Below are 13,193 nucleotides of genomic sequence, written 5' to 3'. Positions count from 1 at the left end.
GAGATATCTTTATTAGCCATAAAACACTGTGACACCAATACTCTGTTTACAAACCCATACCAACAATAAATGACACTCCTTTCACAGGATGGCCTTTTTCACAACCACGTATATCAATTTAAAAATGTCGTCATTATTAACTAAACGCTAACACCTACTACCCATCATGTGGAGTAATTTGGATTACTTTATATTTGACCATTTACCCTGAGAAATGACATCTATTACCACCCTAACCCTTGAGTCTCCAGGTCGCCTCACACTCCCCTCTTCCCATTTAGCTGGAGAGGGTCAGCTACAGTATTAACTTCCACCATTCAGCTTATTATATTCAGTAAGCCGCAAGGGAAAAGACAATGATCACTATAATTAAAATGGACTTGTCTTGTAAATGTGATAACATGAATATGCTTTGTGTTTGTGGATGTCGTTTTTATACACCATGCACACCTCGATATGTCTATGTGGATAATTATGTTGTGTTTGCACACCCACATGGATGCACGTTACCTGGTTTAGTGTTTATTGTGATGATTGGTCATGTGACCGTTTGTGCTTAACGCCCTGTGATCGTGCCGGGCGAACCTGAGGAAGCGGCAGAACAAACACGTTGTTCGCTCACACCGACTCTATGTGAAAAATGAATCAAGGCGCCGGCAAGAATATTTCTGCAAGTTTGAGTTTGGCTGTTTGCCACTAAGCTGCACGTGTGAACGCAACGTAATACTTTACTTCATTACAGCCACTGTTGGAGTGAAATGTTTCTGATCAGCACGACACCGTATGATGGGGTACGAAACGAGAATGAGCACACAGCAGATATCCCTGGTGTCCAAAAATAACTACTGATGATTCAAAATGTGCTAAAAATGAAATGTGTGTGTCAGAGAAACGTAAGTAACAATAACAACAATAAACATTTGGCTAAGTGATCTTTTCTCGTCTTTATAGTGCATCACCTGACTTCAACACCACTTTATAAACTAAAAGCTAACAGACGACATCCACAAGTGAAGCTGGAAAGCTTTCAGTGGCACATTGGCCAGTGGCAAAGTGAGAATGGGCTGGATTAATAACTACACCCTCGCATTGGTGAGTTTTGAAATAGCGCCGCCAATAAGAAACCAGTGCAAGCTTTCATGACGGGGGACATTTTCATGTGCTTGATGAATAAAAATAGAATCGATTGATCAGAACTAGGAAAAAAAAACTCTGGACTCAACGAAGCACTTCCATCAAACGTTCCTGAAGGCATCAACAATACTCAACAGTGATGTTCATGACAGCGGAGCCTGAGCCAGGAGAATTGTGAAAGACGAGTTCATTTGTGAGCTTTCAGAAGCTCACGCATGCCCCTAATAAACACACAAATTAAACTCTCCATATGAATAAATGAGTGTGTCATGCTTATTGTGAAACATAGCACATCACGCCTGCCTCATAAATGTATGATAATTAGGGCTTAAACCCCCCAACTGCTGCCTTGCTGTCTCTCTGTGGGCTCCGGCACTCACACATTTAAGATTTGACAGCTTTACAGGAAATCGTTGCTGGTCGGACGTACCAGCCGAGATGAGTGACGTTGACGGGACGGGGTCATTTCTACACCAGCTTGGCCCGCTGCCAATCAAACGTAAAGCAATCAAAAAGTCAGTGACACCCAATCTGCTGCCACACCTGCTTAAAACAGATACGTCCTTTGGGAGGACCCTGTACCCCATGGTGGGAACGACAAGAAGCAAAAAAGGGGCAATCCATATAAAGATATCTTAACATGGTCAACAGTTTGGTTAACTTGAGAGGGTTGCATAGCGCACAATTCCTTATTGAGTAATTTTTGGTAAGAAAGCTTTTTTTTGTTGTCCCGTCAGCTTTGTCACTGGACCCCTTCAGGCCCCTCAAACCGCACATTGAGAACCACTGAACATTGATGATGCAGATTACAAAATGTGCAACATATACTGAAGATTATAGGGAGCATTTTTTTACGACAAAAAAAGGTAAATACCTGTTTTCCTCAAATATCAAAAAAACAACACTAAGATCAGAATTTAAAAAAACAAAACAAAACATTGATCTTTAATTCTCTGAATGTTCTCATCGCTCTGTGGATTGCTCTATATGTGAATGGTGCTTTTTGAATAAACTGGCCTAGCCGTTAGACCTCTTACTTTCATCTCTATGACCCACTTTGGGGCCACAGAGTCCATGTTGGGAGCCAGCTGATCATCTGTGAGCTGTGAAGCGATGTGTAAAGAAACTGGAGTAGACGATGCTACAACCTGATACACGTTCACAGCAGCAGTCTGAAGCTCACAATAAGAATTTTAAACAGTTCAACCATCTGTATCTAAAAAGACAAAATCAGCTGTCGAATACTTCATGTGTTGACACAAATTGAACTGCTTTGTAATTTTAGCAAATTTCAAAATGAGGAAACAAAAAGAAAAATCGTAAAAACTTTTTTTCCCCGCAAAAACGCAGATTTAAACAAAAATCCAAGAACCAGAAAAAAAGTCAGCTCACGATAAGTGTTTTCTCCTCTTATTTCACGAATCAGCTTGAGACCTCCTATGTTTATCTTGGGACCCCTTGGAGGGCCACAAACCTTATATTGAGAACCCTTAGGTCAGTGTAACTAAAATTGTACCACTAAAAGAATATGTGGTTCATCATGCTAGTAGCTGAAGTGTGTGAGGTGAAGAAGAAAGCTTTTGTCCCTAATCAAGAAAAATGAGAGCCGCTCCACTCAGCATAAGGAGCAAATCGAAGCGCATTACCAGAGAACTGATATGACAGTAAAACACCGCCAGTGTAACATCCATAATCTCTAAGTGAATGTGTCAAGTTGTCATGGCGTGCATGCACAGATGCACACACACACACTCTGAACAGGTAGCTAAACCTCAGAGTGACAATGCTCACATGTCCTGTTCCAGCGGTTCCAGTTTTAGAAACAACTGGCTGCTCCGTTTGTGACAGCAGCAGCAGATGGGATCTTTCTCTCGAGGAAACTCTTCACTTGTGAAAACTGAAGGAATGACTGCTCTCATACCGTGTGTCTTCACTCACATTCCCCCCTGAGCTTCTTAGTCTAGTATCTGTTCCGTCTCCATTTCTCCAAATCTGTCGCACTCACTTTTACATAATTCCTGACAGATTAAGTGACGGGAAAAAAAAAGAAAAAAGGAGTGTGAGGGAGTGCGTGCGCGATTGTGCGCCTGCTTTTGACGTACCTGTACTTTCTGCCGTCGTCCAACTTGAACTCCTGCTGCTCCATCCTTCCTCCAAATGTCTCTCTTTCGATTTTTTTTTTTTTCCCCCCTTGTGTTTTTTACCTGGCGTTCACTTGCATCTCTCTCCTCGACGCACCTGTAAGAGTACGCATTTAGACCGGGTCTCTGTGTGAGAGCAAGTGGACGCGAGTTATCAGTGACTCTGTGTGTGTTTGGCAGCTTTTTGGGTATCTGCACACTCCCCTGGAGGACTTCACAACGTGACAGCGAGCGTGTGTGATCTCTCCCCGAAAAAAAGAAGAGGAAGAAGAAAAAAGAAAAAAATCCAACTCCTCACTTTCTCCTTTTTTCTGCGCTTGTCAAGGTGAACATTTTTACAAGTGGTCCAGAAGGTGAAGACAGGTCATCAAGAGGGGAGCGGAGAGGAAAGTGAGGCGGGTGACAGGAGATGAGCATCCAGCCGGTGTATAAATGCGTGTGTGTTAGTGTGTGTGTGTGTTTAGCTCCCTGCTGCTCAGATGAGGAGAGGAGTGAAAGAACGAGGAGAGGAGAGGAGGGGGGGGAGAGAGAGAGAGAGAGAGAGAGAGAGAGAGAAGAGTGATAAAATGCCTCTTCAGCGGAGGAGCACAAACACCGGTAACACTTCAGCAGCGGCGGTGGCAGGGTTGGTGACGGCAGCGGCTGTGACGCTTCCCCGCCGTCTCCTCCTTTCTCCCCCTCTCCACCTCCTCTGCCTCCGTTTCCCTGCTCCTTCTTGCGGGTGAGAGACAAAACAGATCCATGGAAAGTTGGAAAATCTCACAGGCGTTTTTGCATGTTTGGAGCAAAAGTTTTACGGACCCCCCCCCTCTCTCTCTTGGTCCTGTTGAAAGTGATGAAGGTACTCCGTAGGAAGGGATCCCCCCCTGTGATGAAGATGATGATACGTTCTCAGCTCCTGTGTGAAGAAAAAAGGATGAAATGAGAGGAAGGTTCGGTTTTTCTCGCCCCCCCCCTCTTGCTCCCTTTTCCCGTATGGATGCAATTGATCCAGATGTTTGCAGACGACGGGAGCGTCGGGAAACACAGCAGGACAGATGGAAGGTTCGGCGGGGTCGTGCAGGCTGTGCACTAGCAGGTCCTCATCCTGTTGCACTGATTTTCTCACCTACCAGACTTTCTCTCTCTCTCTCTCTCCCTCACCGCTCTGTCACACCAGTAATCCTGCTTTCCATTTCCTCTTTAACTCCATTTTTTCTTTATCTCTTTCTATCTCCTCTCACTCCATCACAGGAGGGGCTGCATGTGCGTCCTGATAATAATGGTGTGAGGATTTAGTCTGACTCCCCTCCTCTCCCTCTCCTACCTCTCACTCACTTTAGTGCGACCCCTCCTCCTCCTCCTCCTCCTCCTCCTCCTCCTCCTCTTCCTATTCCTCCTTCTCCCAGCCCACTTTTGCTCCTGTTTTCACGGTATTATTCACCTTCATCCTGTCTCATATCCTACTTTTCCTTAAATCACCTCACTGTAATGCTCCTGTGTTTAACTCTCTCTCTCTCTGCCTTTTCCCTCTCTCTTCTCAAAAATGAATTCCATTAATATTATTGCTTTTCCAGTCTGGGTCCCCCCGGCTCTGTCCGCTGTTTATCAGTGTGAATACATTTCTGCAAAGTCAATAACTCGACAAACATCACGTTTACCTTGGAATACTGACAGGAAACACGCAAGGCAGCAGCATAACCAACAAGACAAAGCAAATATTGCAATGAAGTGGATAATGCTGAAACAAATTTGTTAATTAAAGGGGAATTCTGCCAGTTTTACACATTAACCCCAGCCTCATGATCATGAAATCACTTCAATATTTATTTTTTATTTTTTTGTATAGCTTTTAAAGAGGTGAGGAAAATAACCGTTTTGGTATCTTAGGAGTTATCAAAACTTTGAAACAGAACCAGACATGCCTGCTGTTGCCATGGTGATTTCGGACACTGTCGGTCAGTTAAATAGCAGCCTGGGATCGTAGCAAGCAAAATCATTCTACTTCCCCGTCATTAGTCGGAACAATATTATATCAAATAGTTATTTTTAACACAAAAAATAAATACACAGTTAACACTCCTATCAAATAAACTTTTATAGTAATGTGTGTTTTTGGTAGGTCTACCCCACACACATCAGTAAGTGAATTCAGTGATACAAACCGGATCAATCAATTAGCAAACTGGTACAGTCATCCTCACCCACCTAACTAGAACATCATTTAGACAGATGAAACATTTAATATTTAAATATTGACTTTTACTAGCCTACTACTGTTTGCTACCCTCCTTTTACATTCATTTATTGTTCACATAAAACTACAACAGGTGAGAGAGCGACGCTTACCTGTTTATCATTCACCATGTCGTTGTTTCAGTTAGCTGTGGCTACCTCGCACTGTGCGTTTGTTTGTGTGGCAGCTACGCCTTGTGTCGTAGCTGTGTTTTTTTGTTTTTTTTATATTTGCAATAAACATTTCTTTACTTAAGTGAAACACGGTCTCGTTTGTTTACATCTTGCTACTTACTTCAACTGCCAGAGGAATGTTTCAGGTTCTGTCTGAACACATCATCACAAGTTATGTCTCTAAGCATCATGGGAAATGTAGGATTCAAAATACAGAAACTAGTAGGCAAATAAGTCATGATGAACCTGTTGCATATCATTGCAAAAAATATCATAACTATAATATGAACTAAACTTTTTTGGTTGAAAACATCTCTTTTTGTTTTTTTTAACGAAGCACTTATTTAATTTAAAAAAAAAGCAGATTCACTCATGTACTGGGATATGTATGACCTTTATTCAAACAAATAAACTGTTTAGTTAACAGTAAAGTTTCAAGTTTCATAACACAAAGTCCAGGAACAATTAAAAAAAAAAACAGAATATAAAGGATGTCTAATGATATATAGTCCCGGAAATTCATTTTAGCTTACTGTGCACTTTGGATTTAGTTAATACATCTAAAGAGCTTGTAATATCTGTGAGATTTAAATTGTCGGTGGCAGTAGTTTAGTCCGTAGATACTTGGGGTGGGTTTGGTTGGGAGCCAGTTCAATTCACAGAACGGACCAAAGTATGAAACTTGGTCTGACTGCTGGAGAAGCGCTAGTTCTACGAACTACCAAACTACCATTGAGCAAGGCATTGAACCTCCAATAGTGCAGGGACGTCCCCTATGTGTAGCCCTTTCACTCTGACATCTGTCCACGGATGCATTTCCTGTGCATATGTGATTTCCCTGCTGGTATTCCAGCTTCCTCCCACAGTCCAAAGACTTGTTCAACAGGATGCTCGGCCCATAGGTATGAATGTGAGTGTGGCTGCTTGTTTGTCTCTCTCTATATAAGCCCTGTAAATTGACTGCCGACCTGTCCAGGGTGTATCCTGCCTCTCGCGCAATGACAGCCCCGTCCCCATGAACCCCAACGATATAAGCGGTAAAGATTATGGATTGTTTTTCTGATTGTATTATTTGGATATAAAAGGGGATAATGGATTTAAATGTTGCAAGCATGTGTAGGAGTATCTTTGAAATATTCCCAAGCATGTTCATCGATTTTATTTGTGCTCTATTTATATTGGATTAACAACAAGGTACACACACCAGCTGGTTAAATCAAAGAGACAAAGCAAATATGACAATGAACCAGCAAGTGCTGCATACAAATGTGTCTGTCAGTATTGTGTTCTGTCCATCTCCTTTATAGTTTTAATTGATCTCTATAAAGGCCTGAGAGAGTACCAAAAATGTACTACTCTCACTATTCAGGCTACAGGAAGACAGTGAGTTTCTTCAGGTAATGTTGACTGTATACAGAAAATGTGTGTTTGTGTGCTGAGTGGAGGAGAAATGCTGAGTATGTGTAAGAGAGGAAAAATATGTGATTACCTCACACGTTGTTTCATCTCTTCATGGCTTACGTGTGACAGTTATTTCGCAGAGAAGAAACAAACAATTTTGCTTTCACTCTTATTGGGGGACAGGCGTTTGATCGCTTCAAAGAGGCGTCTTTTGCAGGTTACCGTCACTCCTAATGAAAGCAGTTTTCTTCTCTTTTCTCGGTCAGGTGACAGGCCTTTTAACACAGGCTATAAATACAGACAGGTGTTAAAATAGAGTGTTTGAGATGTGCAACGTCTGACTGGGGCGTCTATATCTGTACGGCGTGCTTGTAGTAGATACACTAATACCTCTGAAGAATGGAGGCAGACAATAGAGGACATATGCTTCAAAGGAAAGTATCTCTCTCTCAGCAGCTGGACAGCCTGCAGAGAACACATGTTGTCCGGCTTGCAGCTTGATCAGATCCACCGATTAACTCTGATTGATTCAGTGAGAAACAAAATACTAGGATTATATTCTCTCTTCTTTGCCACTGTGTACACTTCAGCAATGGTCACAGGTTTGAAAGGCATCCAATCGCTGAATTGTATCAACTCCCAAACTCACCTGCTTGTTGTCATTGGCTGGGGGAAACAAATCCACTCTCTGCAAAGAACTTGTCTTTAAATTTGGAGGAAATGTTAATCCTGTTTTGTCAAATAAACAATGAGATAATTAAATAAAAGTATATATAAAATACTAACTGCTGTGGCAGCTCTCATCTTTTACAAAATATTGAGCAAAGGCTTCAGCACCATGGACAGCACTCCACACTTCCACCAAGACTTCAGAATGAAAATATTCATCAGGGCCTTTCAGGTTTGTTAAATCATTCCTCATTAAAGGAGGATGTCAAATATAAGACTGTCCAATATAATCTGACTGCTGTTCTCACTACAATAATCCTTTCTCAATGAGCTAAATCAGAAATCAATTAGAAATCAACTAATGTATTGTATTTATCCTCATACATAGATGGTCAATTGATGGTACACCAAAAGAAAGAACTGAGAAGAAACAGTCAAAGTCAAAAAAGGACAAAATAAGAGAACAAAAAGATGAGAGAAACATAATCCTTTATATTATATAAAAGATACGCTTTTCCATTGATATTTTAAGGAAGGTGCACTTTATCTCCTTACCATCATACGCTGACTGTTAAAGTACAACACCTCTCAGGTGTTAAAACCCAGAAGCTCAGAAAATGACAGTCAAAAAGCATTATAGAAAAAATGGTCCATCTATGAGTAAGATAAGTGAAGAGTGCTGAGAGTTAGAATAGTGTAGGATTAAAGATAAAACAAAGTTATGACATTGAAAGTGCAGCCAAAGAGTTTTACTGATGTTCAAATACAAAAAAAATCATCAACTACTGAGACAATCACAAACAAAATTTTTTGCAGTTATCGTCATGACGATAGGAGAAGATTCCAAGCACAATGTTTTAGAAACAACGAGCCAAACGTGTGGCTGAGGTTTACAGCTCCACTGCGTTTTTAGCCAGACACAGAGTTGTGTCATCTGCATAGCAATTAAAAACAATTTTATGCTTACAAGTTACGTGCCCTAAAGGGGGAATACAAATTAAAAACAATGCGGCAAGATTTAAGCCCTGGGGTACAGAGACGCGTAAAGAGAGACAGAGATGAGCCAGCAATTCCAAAAGTGAGTTATTAAAAGCACATATTCTCCAGAAGTAAGAATCTGTCAACAGGCTTTTTTCTTTTCTTTTTTCAGGCAGTTAATCAGGCTTTCAACACAAACCAAGGCCAAACTGTTCAAAAAGATTAGAATCTGGATCAAAATGATCTGGATTTAGAACCAACTTTTTTGTTATCAAGGCTCAGCATCTAACCTGACCCGCACCGTTACACATTATATTCTTAGAAGCATAATGGATATTGAACATCGAACGAGAAAAACGTAAGTTCCTTTGTGATTAGGAATACAGCTAATTCATATTTGAGTCAGGATAAAATGCAACATGAAAACAGCCTTCCATTGGACTATTAGAGGGTTCATTTTAAATTTGAATCAGCAGATCATCCTGGTTTCTCAAACTGAGGTAGACAGTGATGATTTTGGCTGTCTGGCATGTTATCAGACACAGAGCTGTGTGTGTGTATGTTAGTGTGTATACTGGTGTGGACAGATGTTTAAACAGGCAATCATCACTCAGTGAGTAAACAGCCCTGTTGATTGGACCGTGTGTGTGTGTGTGTGTGTTTGTGGGTGTGTGTGTTTGTGCGTGTGTGTGTGTGTGTGTGTGTGTGTGTGTGTGTGTGTGTGTGTGTGTGTGTGTGTGTGTGTGTGGATGAATACTGAGAGAGGACGACAGATTGAAAATGAAAAGACAAAAGCAGCAGACTGGAGGAAAAGTAAATAAATTCTGTCTGCTTATATTAGAGTGCAGCCATCAGGGCTGAATGCAGATTTGTGATTAGCCCACATCTGTGATATTTTTATCTCCCGATGCAACTCTTTGATCACGGCCATGTGTCAGACACTGAAGAATAATCCTGAGGGATATTTTATCCCAACTGTGGGTTAAAAAAAACACTCCTCTGCACCTAAGAGGCTGATCTCTGCAGCTGCTGGCACACACACACCTTCTCCCAGCACTCGGTCAGTCTGTCATCTGCATCTCAAGTCCTCGGTTCCTCCTCTTCCTCCTCCTCCTTCTTCTTGTCCTTCTTAAGATAAACTTTGAAAGCAAAAATAGCTCAAGAGCAGGAAGACATGAAAAGTGTCAGATCCATAAATAAATTGGCTCTTTGGGCACATTGTTTGAGACTCGCTGACATTTTAAAGCCGGCAAGGTATTTATACCATTTCTCATGAGACAAAGATTGTATGTGTGGGTGTGCATAAATTTGTGTGTGTGTGTTTAATGAAAGTTCTTGAGTGTGTGTGTATACATGCACAATACATGTGCGCGTCGGTGCATATTTTGACATGCATGGTGTGTGGGTTTGGCAGCTGGAGAAGGAGATTCCTTTGTTATGGTGAAGAAATGTATTCTCTTGAGCAAAACTGACGTCGATGTTTAATTTTAATTCCGCCTGAAATTCTGCTGACTTTCTGAAATGGTAAAAATACGGAAAAACATACTGGCATAACTGTTCTTGGAAAAAGAAATGCTTATAAATCATGCTGTAATCATGATATTTACCACGCCACATGGATCCAGACCTTAGACTGTATAAAAAGATGGACAACATGACAGCTACCCCAAAGTGAAGCCAAGCATCTCAACCCACGGTGACTGGCTTAAGTATTGTTTATAAGCTCCGCCTCTTCTGTGTTAACAGATGGGATATCAGTCAAGCTAAGAAATCAAAAAAACATGTCATATCGATTCCTCCAAAATATGGCTTATAGTTACCATGGTAACTCATGCCCAAATGTGTTGCTTCCATTACTTATTTGATAAGGTGTAACCTTGATATTGACAAATGCATTAATTAATGTTGTGCCCGGGGTTATCAGGGTAAAGCAAAGGAGGTAGTCTTGTTTGCAAAATGTGAAAAAGTCTGACAGTTTTTTTTTTTCTTGTTATTCATTGTGACTAAAGGTACTCACAAGTGAGATACTGGGACTCTACTCTGACCTGGACTTTAAGTTGTTCCCACTTTTACAACATCCTAAGTCTTATGAGGATCACACTTTATTGTTTCAGGTCTTTAGACCGGTTGTAAATAAATCATCAAGTGGATTTTAGTTGCTCACGGGATTCTTAGAATCATTTAGCGTCACAGTCATAATAGCCCTGTATAAAAACTGCAATTCTACAACTGCTGGTAACAATTTTCTGTTGCTGTTACGTCTTTGTGCTAACACCTTACATCCCCAACAATGTAATATCGGTGCCCTGTGCGTGGGTTCACATTACATTATAGCGTGGTTGAAGTGTGAGAGACGCAACGCATAAATACACAGCGGGAGCTTGAACAGACTCACACACACAGAGCACTGTTCTCCGCTGCTGGCCTCCCCCTATTACACCTCAGTTACCCCCCTCCATCCCCGACATTCTGCCCTGCATGCGTTACACATTGCAGATGAGGGTAAGTATGTCAGCGCCAAATGACTGCAGGTGAAAATGTTTTATCAGGGGACTGTGTGAAAGATTTATGCTATTAAATAATTCAAAGATATGAAATTGGTAAGAAGAATATTATTATCTTCTGTCTAACTGAATGTTAAATATTTGGTTCAAAAGGTTAAAATGGGACTTAATGTATTTAAAGTAAAACACAAACTTTAATAATATCTCATTATTCTTTTGGTCTTTAAAATATTAATATCTGTCTTGTAACTTATTTCTAGATTTATGTTAATCACTGACCTCTTCTCAGGTGTTTTGTTGCTATAACAACAACATAGCAATTCTCTTTACTTTGCATGAGAGGGGCTATAAAGTATTTCAACAATGACAACATGGCTAATGTTAAAAATCTAGAAGGCTGCTTGATCAGTATAGACTCAGCCTTGTGTATTAGGTTGTGAACTCTCATTGGAAATACATTTGGTGGTAAGTAGGTGGTATTTTTCCATCCCTATAATGAATACAGTTAGAATCCATTAAATGTATTCCCACCTTATTACTTGATACTTTATTGACTTACCCTCAGAACTGTCCCTTGGGTGAATCCACTCAGCTACGACACGTCACTCCACTTCTATTTCTTCTCCAAGTAAACTACCTGAGTGCTGAGTGTGTAAGGTAATGATGTATAAATGTAAATGTAATAAAGAAATACAGAAACAATGCAAAAGCTTCAGCTCTAGTCATCACAACCTGAGTGTTTCAGTCTTACGTCACACGTGATATGAGCAAAGAGGAAGTGAAACTACAGATGAAACTCAGCTTCAGGAAATGATCCCATGTGCTGAGGTAAAGAGCAGGAGAAGAAGACTTAAAATAGGTCAAAATGGTGTGTGGAGTTGAAAGGCCAACATGGACGGAGATAAGAAAAGAGGTGTAAAAAAGAAGGCCAGAAAGGGTGACCTGAATGTAGTTTCAGCTTCAAGGTTATTCCTCGTCTTCCTCTTCATCACCTCTTGCTTCCTCACCTTGCCTGATTTTACGATGTGGGGGGTCACAGGTAATTATCTGCTTGTGTCAAACCTAGGAGGCTCAGCAGGACACCGGGTCGCCTGTGATTCTGATTGAGGTCCTGGGCATTTACACTCAAACACACACACACTTGCATACATGGCGCAGCAGCAGCAGCCGTATGCGCGCCGTTTCATTACGCTTCTGATTTGGTCATTCATCACAAGGAGATGAGGTCACACATGGCAGCCGACACATGTTTATGTCTGGAGAGACTATGTGTGTGCCTGTAGGTTTGCGCTCGTCTGTTCGTATGTGTGTGACTGTGTTTTCCTTTTTTTGAATGAGAATGGGCTCAGGGAACAAAATGATTTTTTTATTTTTATTTTATTTTTTTACAGATTACACATTTAAATGTAGATGTCTTTATTGGTAAATTGGCAAAGTGATTGTATGTCTGAATCCTTTGCTTTAATGGTGTATTATAGGTCCGATAGAATTGTACTGTTCCTTTAATGGACAATAGTGTGATTTTGAAACTGTGTGGATGTTTCAAAAGTGTCTAAGAAGCGATCAGGGTAGAAAAATTGAAATGTTTAAGTTCTGACTGCAATTTCCTGCTTAAAATGCTAATGTATGTCTTTCTCCTAACTTACAGTCCAATAACTCCAGCCACAGATAACTGAGGAATCAAAGAGTTGAAGGCAGACAAACAGATAAAGACTGAAATACACACTCAAACTGAAGCCATGTGACAGAAAAACCCTGATTTCTACAAAAGTATTAAAGTGGTGAAGAGGATTTGTTTTTGAGAAACAGGCTCAGGTGTTTCACAGAAATACAGAGGCCTTCATTAGAAGATGCCTCCTCAAATGCATTTTAATATATGCACACCTCAGATGAATGTGAAGCATGGTGCATAAATTGCGTCCTCCTCGCTAAGCTAATGTATGAATGGACTTTGTGTGGACGTCCCTGTGTGGGTGTT

The 13,193-nt window shown here is 40.8% G+C and overlaps 1 protein-coding gene across 5 annotated transcripts in view; it reads right to left on the bottom strand.

Moving 5' to 3' along the window:
• LOC306817245 (glutamate receptor ionotropic, NMDA 2C-like) overlaps positions 1–5,864 on the bottom strand; it is a 50,698-nt gene extending 44,834 nt beyond the window's left edge. Inside the window, exons 1-3 of one of the 5 annotated variants that reach the window (XM_079333979.1) lie at positions 5,604–5,647; positions 3,846–4,173; positions 3,237–3,372 (exon numbers count right to left, since the gene is read on the bottom strand). The gene's annotated coding sequence lies outside the window, so the exon portion shown is untranslated. Of the gene's footprint in view, positions 1–3,236; positions 4,174–5,603; positions 5,648–5,784 lie in introns of those variants that run through there. The other 4 variants (XM_079333980.1, XM_079333982.1, XM_079333981.1 and 1 more) reach the window with 4 other exon arrangements.
• Positions 5,865–13,193: the final 7,329 nt, after the last annotated feature.

This window comes from Symphodus melops (genome assembly GCF_947650265.1).
Source record: "Symphodus melops genome assembly, chromosome: 21".
NCBI lineage: Eukaryota > Metazoa > Chordata > Actinopteri > Labriformes > Labridae > Symphodus > Symphodus melops.
This window is presented reverse-complemented; position numbering and strand designations above follow the sequence as displayed.